Here is a 13514-nt window from a genome sequence, read left to right on the forward strand (position 1 = left end):
CTCCAAACAGAAGACTTTGCACCTGGGGTTGGCATCTGCAATGCCAGTGTCCCATATGGGCGCCTTTTCAAGTCCTGGCTGCTACACTTCCGATCCAGCTGCCTACCACCTGTGCGAACAGTGGGACATGGCCCTAGCCCTAGGACCCCCGCACCCACATGGGAGACCAGGACGGAGTTCCAGGTTCCAGGCTCCTCACTCTAGTGAGGACCCAGCCATTGCAGCCCTCTGGGGAGTGAAACAACAGATGGAAGACATCACTCTGTATCTCCCTCTTTCTAACCCTGCTTTTCAAATAAACAAATACATCTTAAAGAAAGAAGACTTCACATGCTGTATCATAAAGTAAAAGGAAACCAACAAAGAAAACCTTACCCAATATTGCAATGAATAAATTAATTCAACCAAGAATATAATATTTTCAAAAACTACCACAGAAAAAATAGAATGGCTATATAGGATACCATACTACACACAAAAAGCACTATAAAATGGGTCACAGGCTAACATAAAAGCTAATATTATAAAATTCTAGGAGAAAATATACTGACCTTGGACTAGGCAATGATTTCTTAGATAAGACATAATTAATCATAGAAGAAATAGATACATAGTTTCATAAAAATAAGAACCTCCTGTTATTTACCAGGTCAAGAGAAAAAATTCATATTCGTATATTTGATTGAAGACATGTATCTAAAATATGTAAACTATCTGAGCACGTAGTAGTAAAAGAAACAACCCAATGCAAATAGAAAATTAAAACACTTGAAGAGATGCGTTACACAGATTTCCCCCCCCCCCCACAGGCAGAGTGGACAGTGAGAGAGAGAGACAGAGAGAAAGATCTTCCTTTGCCGTTGGTTCACCCTCCAACGGCCGCCACGGCCGGCGTGGCGCACCGCGCTGATCCGATGGCAGGAGCCAGGTACTTATCCTGGTCTCCCATGGGGTGCATGGCCCAAGCACTTGGGCCATCCTCCACTGCACTCCTGGGCCACAGCAGAGAGCTGGCCTGGAAGAGGGGCAACCGGGACAGAATCCGGCGCCCCGACTGGGACTAGAACCTGGGGTGCTGGCGCCGCAAGGCAGAGGATTAGCCCAGTGAGCCGCGGCACCGGCCCGTTACACAGATTTTTAAGTTGGCTATAAACACATAATGATTCCTCAAATTATTAGTAGGAAATGCAACTTGAATTCACCGTGAGTATACCAGTTCACATGCAGTACAACGACTAAAACTAAAATGACTGAAAATGTCAAATGTTGGTGAGGAGATGGAGCCACTGGAACTGTCATGTGTGCTGGCAGGAGTTAAAACGACACACCTACTTTGGAAGATGTTTACTGAGATCAGCATGCCATGCAGCCACCAAGTCACTCCAGATAAAGCAGGAACGTCTCTACAGAAACAATTGATCACACGTGTCTAGAGAGGCTTTAATCCTAACAGTCCCAGACGGGGAAGCAACCCAAATATCCGTCAGCAGTGAATGGAAAAGCAAACTGTGGTTTATGGAGTCCTAGCCAGTAACGCAAAGGGGCCAAGCCAGCGATACAAAGAAACGCATGGATTAAACTCAAGGACCCACTGTGCTGAGTGTGAAACATAAAGGAATCCCACGTCAGACGCTTCCCTGTGAACACACCAACAGCGATGAAAGCCACTTTGCGGTTGTGGGGAGGCTCTGGGGTGTATTTGACTCCAACAGCACTGAGAGCTTTTTCACAGGGACAGAAATACTCTTTATCCAGATTAAAAAAAAAAAAAAAACACAGGTAGCCACGTGAGTGTATACACTTTTCAAACTCATTGAAACGTCTCTTAAAAATGTATGTACATTAAGCCAGCGCTGTGGCTCAATAGGCTAGTCCTCCACCTTGCGGCGCCGGCACACCGGGTTCTAGTCCCGGTCGGGGCGCTGGATTCTGTCCCAATTGCCCCTCTTGCAGGCCAGCTCTCTGCTGTGGCCCGGGAGTGCAGTGGAGGATGGCCCACGTCCTTGGGCCCTGCACCCCATGGAAGACCAGGAGAAGTACCTGGCTCCTGGCTTCGGCGGCCATTGGAGGGTGAACCAACGGAAAAAGGAAGAACTTTCTCTCTGTCTCTCTCTCTCACTGTCCACTCTGCCTGTCAAAAAAAAAAAAAAAATTGTATGTACTTTAGTGTGAATCTTATCTCCATAAAGTTTGTTCCAGTCGAGCAAAAACAGGAAGTGATGGAAAATGTACAAATGAGGGAAAAATTCACAAATAGACAAGAAAAATTTGCTTATGTACCCTCTGAACTTCTGCTTCCACACATATATGGCTCTCCCTCAGGGCTGCTGGTGCCTTTTGTTCTAGGGTACCAGACTAGCGGATTCTGCCAGCCCGTTCTGGAATACCACCTCAAACTCCCCCAAGAAGCAGGTCATATGGCAAGTCACCTCTCAGAACCTTCCAGAACCGTGTTAAAAACAAACTTCATAATCATGGAGTCTTTAAGAGGTAAACATTTAGCTGGGTGCATGAGGCACTCCCCACGGACCTGCCATTTGCTATTACACTCAAACACACATGCACACACGGTGTTTGTCACTCGTTCTCAAATATGCCTAGACATGGATGCTTTAAGGGCTAAACTCAGGGTGTCAGTAAGTACGAAAACCACAGCCCTATTAGGTTCCAAAAAGGATTGAAACCACCACCCCTCCACGAGCTCCACTATCTATTCCCCTTACATACACGGGAAGAGGTGATCTGAACACACCTGCGCCTTTCCCCACAGCCGTGGCCTCTGTTCCCCCACCTGGCTCCCTTTACCCCTTCCCTGGTGGGCAGGAAGATGGAGAAGGATCCGTGAGTCTGCCCTGTGCTTATGGTTCCATGAAAAGCTGGCCACTCTCCATGCTCACCTCGTGAAGTTAGGGTTCAGGGATTCCATTTGTAAATAAAAATGAAAGCAGAGAGGGAATGGCATTTCCTATGGAGGAACTGGAAGCCAGCCAGCGTATTAACCCGGGGTCAGCAGGCTGTCACAGACACCAGCAACACAAACACTAAGCTTAACTCTCGGATGCCCACCGAGGTTGCCAAAACCACTTCCAGCAAAACACGAATTAGGAAACATGACCACACGAGAGACACAGTGACCTGCGCTTGAACAGGGCAAAAAACAAACACGAGTGGGGCTGGTGTGGACAGGAAATGGCTCTCAGCAGTCACCGGACCCACACCGACCCGGGAGCGCTGGCCCTGCCCTTGGACAGAGGGTGCGGAAGCCGCTGGCCCAGAGAGGAAAGGGTGCACCCACGGCCTGGGTCCATGCTCGCCCGAGCCTCTCACCTGCTCCCGGGCCAAGCCTTGCTTCGCTTCCCGGGACCTTCCAGCAGACACCCAGGCAGACACCTTGGCGCGTGCTAAGATGTTCCTGCTTCCTCCTGGGGCGGCCGCACTCGGCTCGCCGGGTGGACCCCGCTGCGCCCTGGCCTCTCGGGTGGGCTCATGACGGGCCTGAGCCGTGGCACCGAGCTGTGGCACCGAGCCGCAGCGAGCGTGGGCTCAGCCCCGCCAGGACTAGCAAACACCTCCGTAGCCCACGCGGCTTCTCCTGGCGCACAGCTGTGGGCCCTCGGCCTCCTGCAATCTGCGTTCTCCACCCTCAGCTGCAGGGCTGACAATGCGCTCTCACCACGGTCTCCCAGCACAACCTGGTGCAGTTTTTCTTCAAATCCACATCGGCTGAGTTCCCAGCAGGGCTGTCCAGGTCCTGTACACTGCAGATCTAGCTGTACAATCACGTTGTCTTCCTTGGACAACTTCTTTTATGATGAGTAATCATTCCTCCACCTTGTTTGCCTTTCTTAGCCCCTGTGGGTGACTTGGTTAATCCTCCGCCTGCAGCGTCAGTATCCAACATGGGTGCCAGTTCTAGTCCCGGTTGCTCCTCTTCCAGTCCAGCTCTCTGCTGTGGCCCAGGAGGGCTGTGGAGGATGGCCCAAGTGCTTGGACCCTGCACCCGCATGGGAGACCAGGAGGCACCTGGCTCTGGATCGGCATAGCTCCAGCCATAACAGCCATTTGGAGAGTGAACCAATGGAAGGAAGACCTTTCTCTCTGTCTCTCTCACTGTCTGTAACTCTACCTGTCAAATAAAAAAAATTTAATAAAAAAAAATTCATCGTTCTTGACAGTCATCAATAGTTGTGTGTGACCTCTTGTAGGCTACTGTTTCATTATGTCTACATTTGTTTTCTTTCACTTGTTACATGTATTTTTTTTTAAGATTTTATTTATTTCAGAGGTAGATTCAGATAGGTCGACAGAGAGAGAGAGAGAGGTCTGTCATCCACTGGTTCACTCCCCAAATGGCTGCAAGAGCTGGAGCTGTACCGATCCGAAGCCAGGAGCCAGGAGCTTCTTCCTGGTCTCCCACACAGGAGCAGGGACCCAAGGACATGGGCCATCTTCCACTGCTTTCCCAGGCCATAGCAGAGAACTGGATCAGGAGTGGAGCTGATGGGACTAGAACTGGCACCCATATGGGATGCCGGCACAGAAGGTGGACACTTTACCTTCTCGCCACAGCCCCAGCACGTGTTACATGTATCTTGATTCTTTAGATATCTAAGTTCCTTTTGACCTATGAACACTTTGAAACAAAAAACTTGTCTTTTTTTTTTTTTTTTTGATAGGCGGAGTTAGACAGCGAGAGAAAGACAGAGAGAAAGGTCCTCCCTCCACTGGCCCACCCCCCAAATGGCCGCCATGGCCGGCGCACTGTGCGGATCCGAAGCCAGGAGCCAGGTGCCTCCTCCTGGTCTCCCATATGGGTGCAGGGCCCAAGCACTTGGGCCATCCTCCACTGCCTTCCCAGGCCACAGCAGAGAGCTGGACTGGAAAAGGAGCAACCGGGACTAGAACCTGGAATACTGGCGCCTCAGGCAGAGGCTCAACCCAGTGAGCCGCAGCGCCAGCCAACTTGTCTTTTCTTGAATTTGTATCCATGTAATTTCACATAGGACCTACACACAGGAGATGCTCCTTAGCTACTGCATGAATTCAATCAAAAGTGGAAGAGGCAGGAGGGTGTTACTCTGTGGCATCACTTCCAGTTCTTCCTTTGATTTGTTGCTACACACAGAAATGCAGCTCTCAACAGCTCCTAGACATGATTGTAGGATGAATAAAGAAATTTATGACTGCCCATATTCAAGGTATATGATGGCCAAGTGGGAGAGTCTCCCAGCGTGGAACACGGGCCACTGTGCTCAGTGGATTCCACCCACGCTGCCTTCATCCCCTCCTTGTATCACATCTCCAGAGTCTGCTGTCACGCATGCACTGTGTGCCATGGACTTCTTGAAGACACCTCAGAAACTGTTTCTCTTATCAGGTAATAATTTTGCTGCCAATAGTAATCCTTTTGCTACCACATACCTGATGTGTGCATGAAAAACTTTATTATTAAGTGAACAAATAAAGGAATGATGACCACATGAAGTGGAGGACAGGTATCTTGGAGAACTATCACAGTCCACTGAGTAGGGGAGATGATATTTTCAAAAAGATGTATTTATTTACTTGAGAGGTACAGTTACAGACAGAGAGAGACACAGAGAGACAGAAAGGTCTTCCATCCACTGGTTCACTCCCCAAATGGCTGCAATGGCTACAGCTGGGCTGCCCCAAAGCCAGGAGCCTCCCATGCAGGGTCTCCCATGCAGGTGCAGGGGCCCAAGCAGTCGGGCCATGGGCCGTCTTCTACTACTTTCCCAGGCCACAGAAGAGATCTGGGTTGGAAGAGGAGCAGCCAGGACTTGAACTAGCACCCATATGGGATTCCAGGGCTGCAAGGGGCTTTACCCGCTATGCCACAGCACCCGCCTTGAGGGGAGACCATTCGACTACTGTCTTTAGTTACATGTAACAATTCATGAACTGTTGATACACAATGTGACTACAAAGAAATACGCAGTTAACACTACAGTTCTGTCCAGGGCAACCTCGACGACAAAGAACAGCTAACGCGTCCTAACCACTTGAGTTGATTCCCTCAAACGGTGCAATATAGCTTCAATAGTCTCACTGTGCCAGATGTACTGAATTTGAATACTGCATCAATAAATGCTTGAAGTTATCTCTTAATTTAATCCTTATGACATTTTTTATAATTTTATCTTTCTTTTGAAACCAAGCCCTATTCCTAGAATTTACAATGAAATTGCTCACATATTGAGCCATCTATTTTATTGCATTAATTACTCCCAGGCTCATGTTTTTCATATGATAATTTGTTGTTTACATATCTCCTCAACCAATAATTAGACCATAAACTGAATAAGTGATGATTCTGGAAAAATATACATATGTCTCTCATTTATTCAGCAGGATACACAAATTCAGTATCGTTTTCAGTGAGATGGAAGCTAATTTGAATTATATCAATATTTGTGAATGCATTTGATTACTAGTTAATCCTAAGAAATTAGACCCTGTGTTTATTGTTCTGCAATCCCTGACCTCTTAGAAGTTAATGGCAATCTGCTACTTCCACCCCCGACCTTCCTTTGCAGTCTCATCTTGTACCACTTCCTGGGAACCCTGAGAGATGGGCACCTGAAGAAAGCCACTGTGCCATTCACCTTCTTGGCTCAGGACCTGACGAAGCCCAGTGTGGATGATATTCCTCGGTCACTGTCATCCTAGCTGTCCTGGAGATAGGGAAATTCACAGAATTTTCTTCTCATTCCTCAACACCCCGGCCATTTGGATGTGGCGGCAGGTGGAGAGGGGATCTTGTTGCACACACAGTACCCAGAATGCATCTGTATTCATTTTCCCTGCTCTTTGGTGTGCTACTGGAGAACCGAATGTCTAAGTATTGGAAGCCACAGGTGTTTACTGAGGTCTGATGAACTGCCCCATAAATGTCATAATTCTCCCTGCGGGGCTGAACAACACAGTTCCAGGATTCTCTTTTTGGTCATGTGGACCCTACTGTCCCAGCAGTTTTTTTAATTGCATATTTTGGCCGAAAACCCCAGGTTCCTCTGTTGTGAAGCAGAGGTGGATATGTTTTAAAGCCAATAATAAAAAATACCTAGCAGTTTCACATGTTAATTTTTCTTTAAATAATTATGTTCTATTACGTTCTAACAACCTAGGTTTAAACATACAATGTGTAGGGTTGGACATGTGGAGCAGTACATTAAGTCACCCCTTGGGATGCCCACATCCTGTATCAGAGCGTTGGATCATGGCATCCTGGTTACTTGGCTTCTGATCCAGCTTCCTGCCAAGGTCCCTTGTAAGGTAAAAGATGGCTCAAGGACTTGGGCCCCTGCCACCCATGGAGGAGACCTGAATGGAGTTCCTGGCTTCAGGCTTTGGTCAAGGCTAGCCCTGGCTGTTGTGGGCACTTGGAGAGTAAAACAGCATATGGAAGATAATGAGCTCTCTCTCTCTCTCTCTCCCTCTCTCCCTCTCTCCCTCTCTCCCTCCCTCCTGTTCTCTCTGCCACTATATTTTCATTGCTGTGTGAGACAGGTAATGACACCGCCCATGCCTCTACCCACCGGGCCGTCCAGGGGCCTTGGTGGTCAGTGTGGGGCTGCAGGGTGAGGTGGTAAATCACTGATCTTGGTGGCATACTGCCTGAATTTGGAGTTCCGGCCCTACTCTCTAAGGGTTGTTTTCCACTTTGAGACGTTTTACCACTCCAGGGGTCTCATTTTACTTATCTATAAAATGGAGATGAAGCTAGACATCTCTTAGGCTCATTATGAGAATTAGACATGCTAGTCTACAGAAAGTGCTTAGGAAAGCACCTAGAAAGATCGAAAGCAGTAGCTGTTCTAATTGTTATTACTACTCATTGGCATTGTATGCTCTGCATCGTAATAGAGACCCACTCGGTATCGCAGAAGGTTGCTGTATGTCCTCAGGGGACCATGAGTTTTTCGGTACCATCTGCGGTATTTCCTTCTGCATGCTTATACTATGTTAATGGTACTATACCAGCTGAAATTCAACGAGGAAAATCAGGAATTCTGCCAAGACTTTTAGATTCATTAATCTCAATTAATCCCCCAGACAACCACATGAGGCAGGACTACTATTATTTTCGCGTTACAAGTAGGAGGAATGACGCTGGAGAAGTCAACATGTGTGCTGCTAGTTCCCAGCTAGGAAGTGGCTCAGCTGACGGACTGTGGACTTGAGCATGTCCCTGCTGCCCCTTCCCATGAGCAGAAGGACAAAGCCAGTTCTGCCTCCGTGCTAACCCCAGCTCCTCCCACCTCCAGAGGACACAGCAGAAAGGATTTCCTGAAATCAGGAAAGGGTTCAGGTCAGAGCCTGGGAGCATTTAAGTTGCATCATTTGCAGTTCTGGCTTCATCTCAACCACAATCCTGATGACTTTGTCATCTCTTCTCCGAGCACCGATATCCAGAGAAATTCTCAGGGCTGCTGAATATTCAACCCAAGTCTTAGCAGACCCTTCACGAGCTGCGTCATCTTCCTCGGGATTCATCTATCAAAGACATTTATTTACTATTTTCCTGATTTTCCATCTTTGAGAGAGGCTGTCTGAAATGTTCAGAGGTCAGAAGACGTGCACAGTGCACCAGCAAGACCAACGGGTAGCACAGACTTCTCCCAGCCACTCCCACCTCCGCATGCCTTCATGGGATTCCAGACCAAGAAGCAATTGCTGGCGTGTGATTCTGAAACAGAAACCGCCTTCTCTATTCATCACGCTGCACCTGTGGTTTCTCCAGTGAGAGGAGGAAAACCCCCGGTTCCTCTGTTGTGAAGCAGAGGTGGATGTGTTTTAAAGCCAAGCTTTTAATGAAAGTGCATATTCACATAACCTAAATCAAAAAGCAATTCTGGTTTTCTGACATTGCTTAAAAAGACGATTCTTCTGTCTGCCTCTTCATCTGTGTTTTGAATGCCTCTGGTGTCGATGTGAGATATGGCCAATGCCAAGCACTTCTGCTGAAGAAGAACACAGGTCTCATGTGTGTTTGGCCTCATGGAATCCACAAGCATCACCTTAACTTTAAGGTAAATATTTTAAAATGTCACTTACAGATAGGTTAAAAGTGGCCAGAAAGTGGGCATCCAGCTTAAAGGCCTGTGTACAGAAAAATATATACAAATAATCAAACCCTGCAAAGTTTAATAAAAGGAGAGAGTAAGGACAACGCAAAGGGCAATGGGAACATTAAATCTGCGTCAGGAGGCTGCTGCAAGGCTTCCTGAGCACAGACTCAGGTCTCTGCTGCCCACTCACAGAGTGGCAGAGTGGCCTGGAGGAACGTCGTCAGAGTGGTAAAGAGAAGAATGCAGAAGTCACGTCACTTTTAGAGGTACAGCCAGAGCTTCCGTTCGATCTGCTCAGAGGAAGTAAAAGAACACAAAAGGAGTAACTGTGGGCTCTAACCAGGAACCCTGGGGGCTCTAACCAGGAGCCCCTGGGGGCTCTAACCAGGAACCCCTGGGGCTCTAACCAGGCACCCCTGGGGGCTCTAACCAGGAACACTGTGGGTGGTGTTTTTTTTTTGTTTTTTTGTTTTTTGTTTTTTTGGTTTTTTTCTTTTGACAGGCAGAGTTAGATAGTGAGAGAGAGAGACAGAGAGGAGACAGAGAGAAAGGTCTTCCTTCCATTGGTTCATCCCCTAAATGGCCGCTACAGCCGGCGCTGCGCCGATCCGAGGCCAGGAGCCAGGTGCTTCTCCTGGTCTCCCATGTGGGTGCAGGGTGCAAGGACTTGGGCCATCCTCCACTGCCCTCCCGGGCCACAGTAGAGAGCTGGACTGGAAGAGGAGCAACCGGGACAGAGTCTGGCGCCCCGACCGGACTAGAACCCAGGGTGCCGGCGCCGCAGGCAGAGGATTAGCCTAGTGAGCTGCAGCCGGAACCCTGTGGGTTCTAACCAGGAACCCCTGTGGAAGCAGCCTCAGAATAATGGTGGCCCTTAAAGTCCCAGCAGCAGAAGTGCCACTGGCTCTGTCTGGAGCTCAGAAAGTTTTGTCCCAAAGGAACTGAGGGTAGAAAAGCGATGGACGATGACATCACATGTGTGTTACCTTTGCTGTTCTCAGTGTAATGTGGAGTTTGTTCTTTTCAGTGCTCTGTTGGCCTTTAGAGAGAGAATGAACTCTGAGAGGCTAGGAACTGAATGCAGAGGCCACGTTACTGTATCTGAGGGTATGTGGTCGTCTGCACAAAGCTACCTGTGTCTCTGGGGATGCATGCAGAAGGCACTCCTCTGGGTCTGTGTGTGCAACCCCATCTGGCTTGGACAAGGCCCCTCCCTGACTCTCACCTCCCGAGAACTCAGGGCCACAGAGCCCCTCAGAGCTTGATTCATGTCCAGTGTGTGGCAGCTCAAAACAAATGCTATTTCCCTCTGAAACACTTCAGCTTTGTTTATAAATCTATTATTCTGGTAACCTTATTAAAATAAGAGATATTTCCTTCACTTTGCCACAATTCATGTTCAATTATTTCAGATAAAACAAACAGATTGTACTTCAACTGCCAGGCCTGTGGACAACCAACTTTATACAACAGCCTTGAATATTTTAAATGGCATTTTAAAATTTGAAATATTCGGTACTCTTTAGTGTTTTCACAGTCTGACCAATTAACACACAGGCCCTAACCAGGAAAATATGTTCAGCTATTTATACCATGAATCCCGACATCATGAAGCACTACACTGTATCTTAAAACATTTCAAAACTTAAGAATAGTAAATTTCCATAAGCTTTTCATCTTAACTCTGGTAAATCAGTTATCACAAAACTAACAGTGCAAACACAATGCAATGTGGCAGGGACTTTCCAGAGTCTTACATGAGAAAAGCATTTTTTACATCAAAAATATAGAAAATGGTTCTAGCTGATGCAAACTTATCATAATGTTAACTCAAAAGAATTAATGTCATGGGTTTTATTTATATCATTATTTCCATATTTTATTCTATCACTACCCAGAGGTAAAAGACACTGATCCTCTAAAGAGTTTCAATACCTCAAATGAATTATTTATTATTAATATTGGACAGAAATGTGCTGGCAGGATGGAGGTGCTGAGAGCTGTTAGTCTAGGCTAACGTTCTTCGTAACATTCACACCAGCACACTGAGTCTTGCTGACGGTCAGCCTATTTATTAGGAGCACTGGAGACTCCACGTCTCGGTCCGTAGATGGAGGTGGATTTTCTGGGGTCCTGGCTGCATCGGAGTGATTTGATTCGAAGCCCCTGTGCCAGATTCCAGCAGACCTCTCTGCTGCTGGGCTCACTGTGACGATCCATTTCACAGCCTTCCTGTTCCAGCTCATGCATCCGGCTGTGTCTGTCTCTGGGGTCACAACTCTGAAATCCTGTAATTGCAGACATTAGCGCCCAGCATAAAAGCTGAAAGGCAACACAGTCAAGAGGAGCATCATCTTGGAAATTAGCTGACACACCTGGAGTGCGGTCACACATTAACATCCCTCTTTGCTTTCATCACCCTGGAAAATGTGAAACCCCGGGCACTGCATTTTGATCTTTTGCAGTCCGGAGCACAATGAGTGACACCTCTACAGAGCACTCTGATTTTCAGCAGGAAAGGCAGTTGGTGTTGCCCTTTCACAATGCACGCAATAAAAAGCAGCATCTTTGACACGCACACGAATGGCAACTGCAAATGAAGGCACTTGAATCTGCCGTGAATAAATACCCAGCCACATCGTAATTATGGAGAGCGCTGAACCAATTTAAAGTTTAGTCCTCCAATGAATAATGGAACTTTTAGGAAAATGGGAACTCAGTAATGATGATTTTAAATCTTATATTTTATGGCCACTTCACTGCCTTTTATGTGACAAATGCCTGTTTATGAACAAAGTCAAATGGGTTTCTCTTACCTGCTAATATTGTGGTGGGCCATTTCGTGGGTCAGCTGGACTCGGCCAAGGGGGCCCATTTACATGATTTCTGGATGTGTCTGTGAAGATGCTTCTGGCTGATGGCGGCGTTTGAATCTGTGGGCACAGTCAAGTGGATGCCCCCTCCAGAGTGCTCAGTATTGTCCAAACTGCCAGGAGCATACATCGAACCAACGTGGTGCAAGAGAGGATCAGTTCCCTTCCTCTCTGCCTTCTTGGGCTGGGTCATCCATCTCCTGACCTCAGGCCAGGATCCACACAGGGCCTCCCAAGCTCTCAGACTCAGGCTGGGGCTGCACCAGGTCCTGCCTCCCCAGTTGCAAGCAGCAGTCACGGACTTGCAGCATGCATAGCCGCGGGAGCCGGTTCCTCACAGGACATCGCTGTGTCGATGGCACTGTGGGTTCTGTTTCTCCAGAGAAGCCTCACTACACAGTCCTAACGCCCGAGGAACTCAGGGCTGTTTTCATTTTTTATTGTGTTGACCAGAAGAATGGCTGTCCATCAGCGAAACAAAATACTCACGCATTGCAACAAAAATCCACGTGGTGACAGTCACTGTAACAGTGATATTATGCTTATTTATTTATATCATCTCGGGTTAATGTTCACCTCTGAACTATCTGGCTAACAACAGACACAGAAGAATATATGCAGTACAGGGGGAAGTTCATTGGGGAGACTTCTAAACAACAATATTTATAACCTGATATAAAAATAACACTCAAGTCCACAGTGTACTAAAAAAATCACTTAAGAAATTTATACAGGCTTTCAAGAATGAAAGGATGCCATCTATATTCTGGACTCTAAGTATATGGGTATCTGTGAGCCTGGCTTAGTCTTCATTTTTTATTCCCTTCGAAGGCCAACAGCAGCTCACAAGTCCTGCACGTTGGTCCCATTCAAAGTCTGCCCAATTCTGCACGTACACACACTGAGGCGAAAATTAATCTCATGGGAGTTTCTGTTTTTTTTTTTTTTTTCCATTTTCATGGTGTGACTTAGGAATTTATAATCTTAAAAACTATTACATCCGGACCTAACCACACACAGCTTCCGGAGCCACATTCTGGCCGTGTGATGAGTAGTCAGGATGAGTGAATTAGGGAACTGCAATATGTGAGTTAGGAAACTTGAAGCTACTCCAAAACATTTTGTTTTACTTGTAAGAATTAAACTAGTGGCTGTTTCATTTATTTAATACTGCCAAGCAAGCCACTCCGAAACCTAGTAGTTGAAGAAGCAGTCATTTCTCAACATTCTGTGGGTACACTGGTGAGTTCAGGTCCACACAAGGTCGGCTGCGGTCACTCATCTCCCAGCGGAACCAGTGGGCCCGAGAACGTCCCTCCCACGTGCGTTGGGGCCACTGCTTTGCCAGGCGGCTCAGCTCCCTCCTCCGGACGTCTCACACCTCCAGGGACCTCGCAGCCCCTCCCTGTAGAGATTCTTGGCTTCCTTCCAGCATGGGCCCTGCGCTTCCAGACAACGAAGGCGAAGGCTACCTGGGCAGTTAAGGCCAAGTGTCCCAGGCTTCACTTCCAGGGATCCCATGGGTCAGTAGAATCATGAGGTCAGATCA

The 13514-nt window shown here is 47.5% G+C and overlaps 1 protein-coding gene across 4 annotated transcripts in view; it reads right to left on the minus strand.

Moving 5' to 3' along the window:
• The window catches only part of CNTN6 (contactin 6), a 251120-nt gene that overhangs the window by 221077 nt on the left and 16529 nt on the right, over positions 1-13514 (minus strand). For 2 of the 4 annotated variants that reach the window (XM_089305720.1, XM_089305718.1), the window contains exon 1: positions 3328-4126. The exons of the other annotated variants lie outside the window; for them this stretch is intronic. The gene's annotated coding sequence lies outside the window, so the exon portion shown is untranslated. Of the gene's footprint in view, positions 1-3327; positions 4127-13514 lie in introns of those variants that run through there. 4 annotated transcript variants of the gene reach the window in all.

Source organism: Oryctolagus cuniculus, chromosome 10 (genome assembly GCF_051225735.1).
Source record: "Oryctolagus cuniculus isolate XC-2025 breed Fujian yellow rabbit chromosome 10, ASM5122573v1, whole genome shotgun sequence".
Lineage (NCBI taxonomy): Eukaryota > Metazoa > Chordata > Mammalia > Lagomorpha > Leporidae > Oryctolagus > Oryctolagus cuniculus.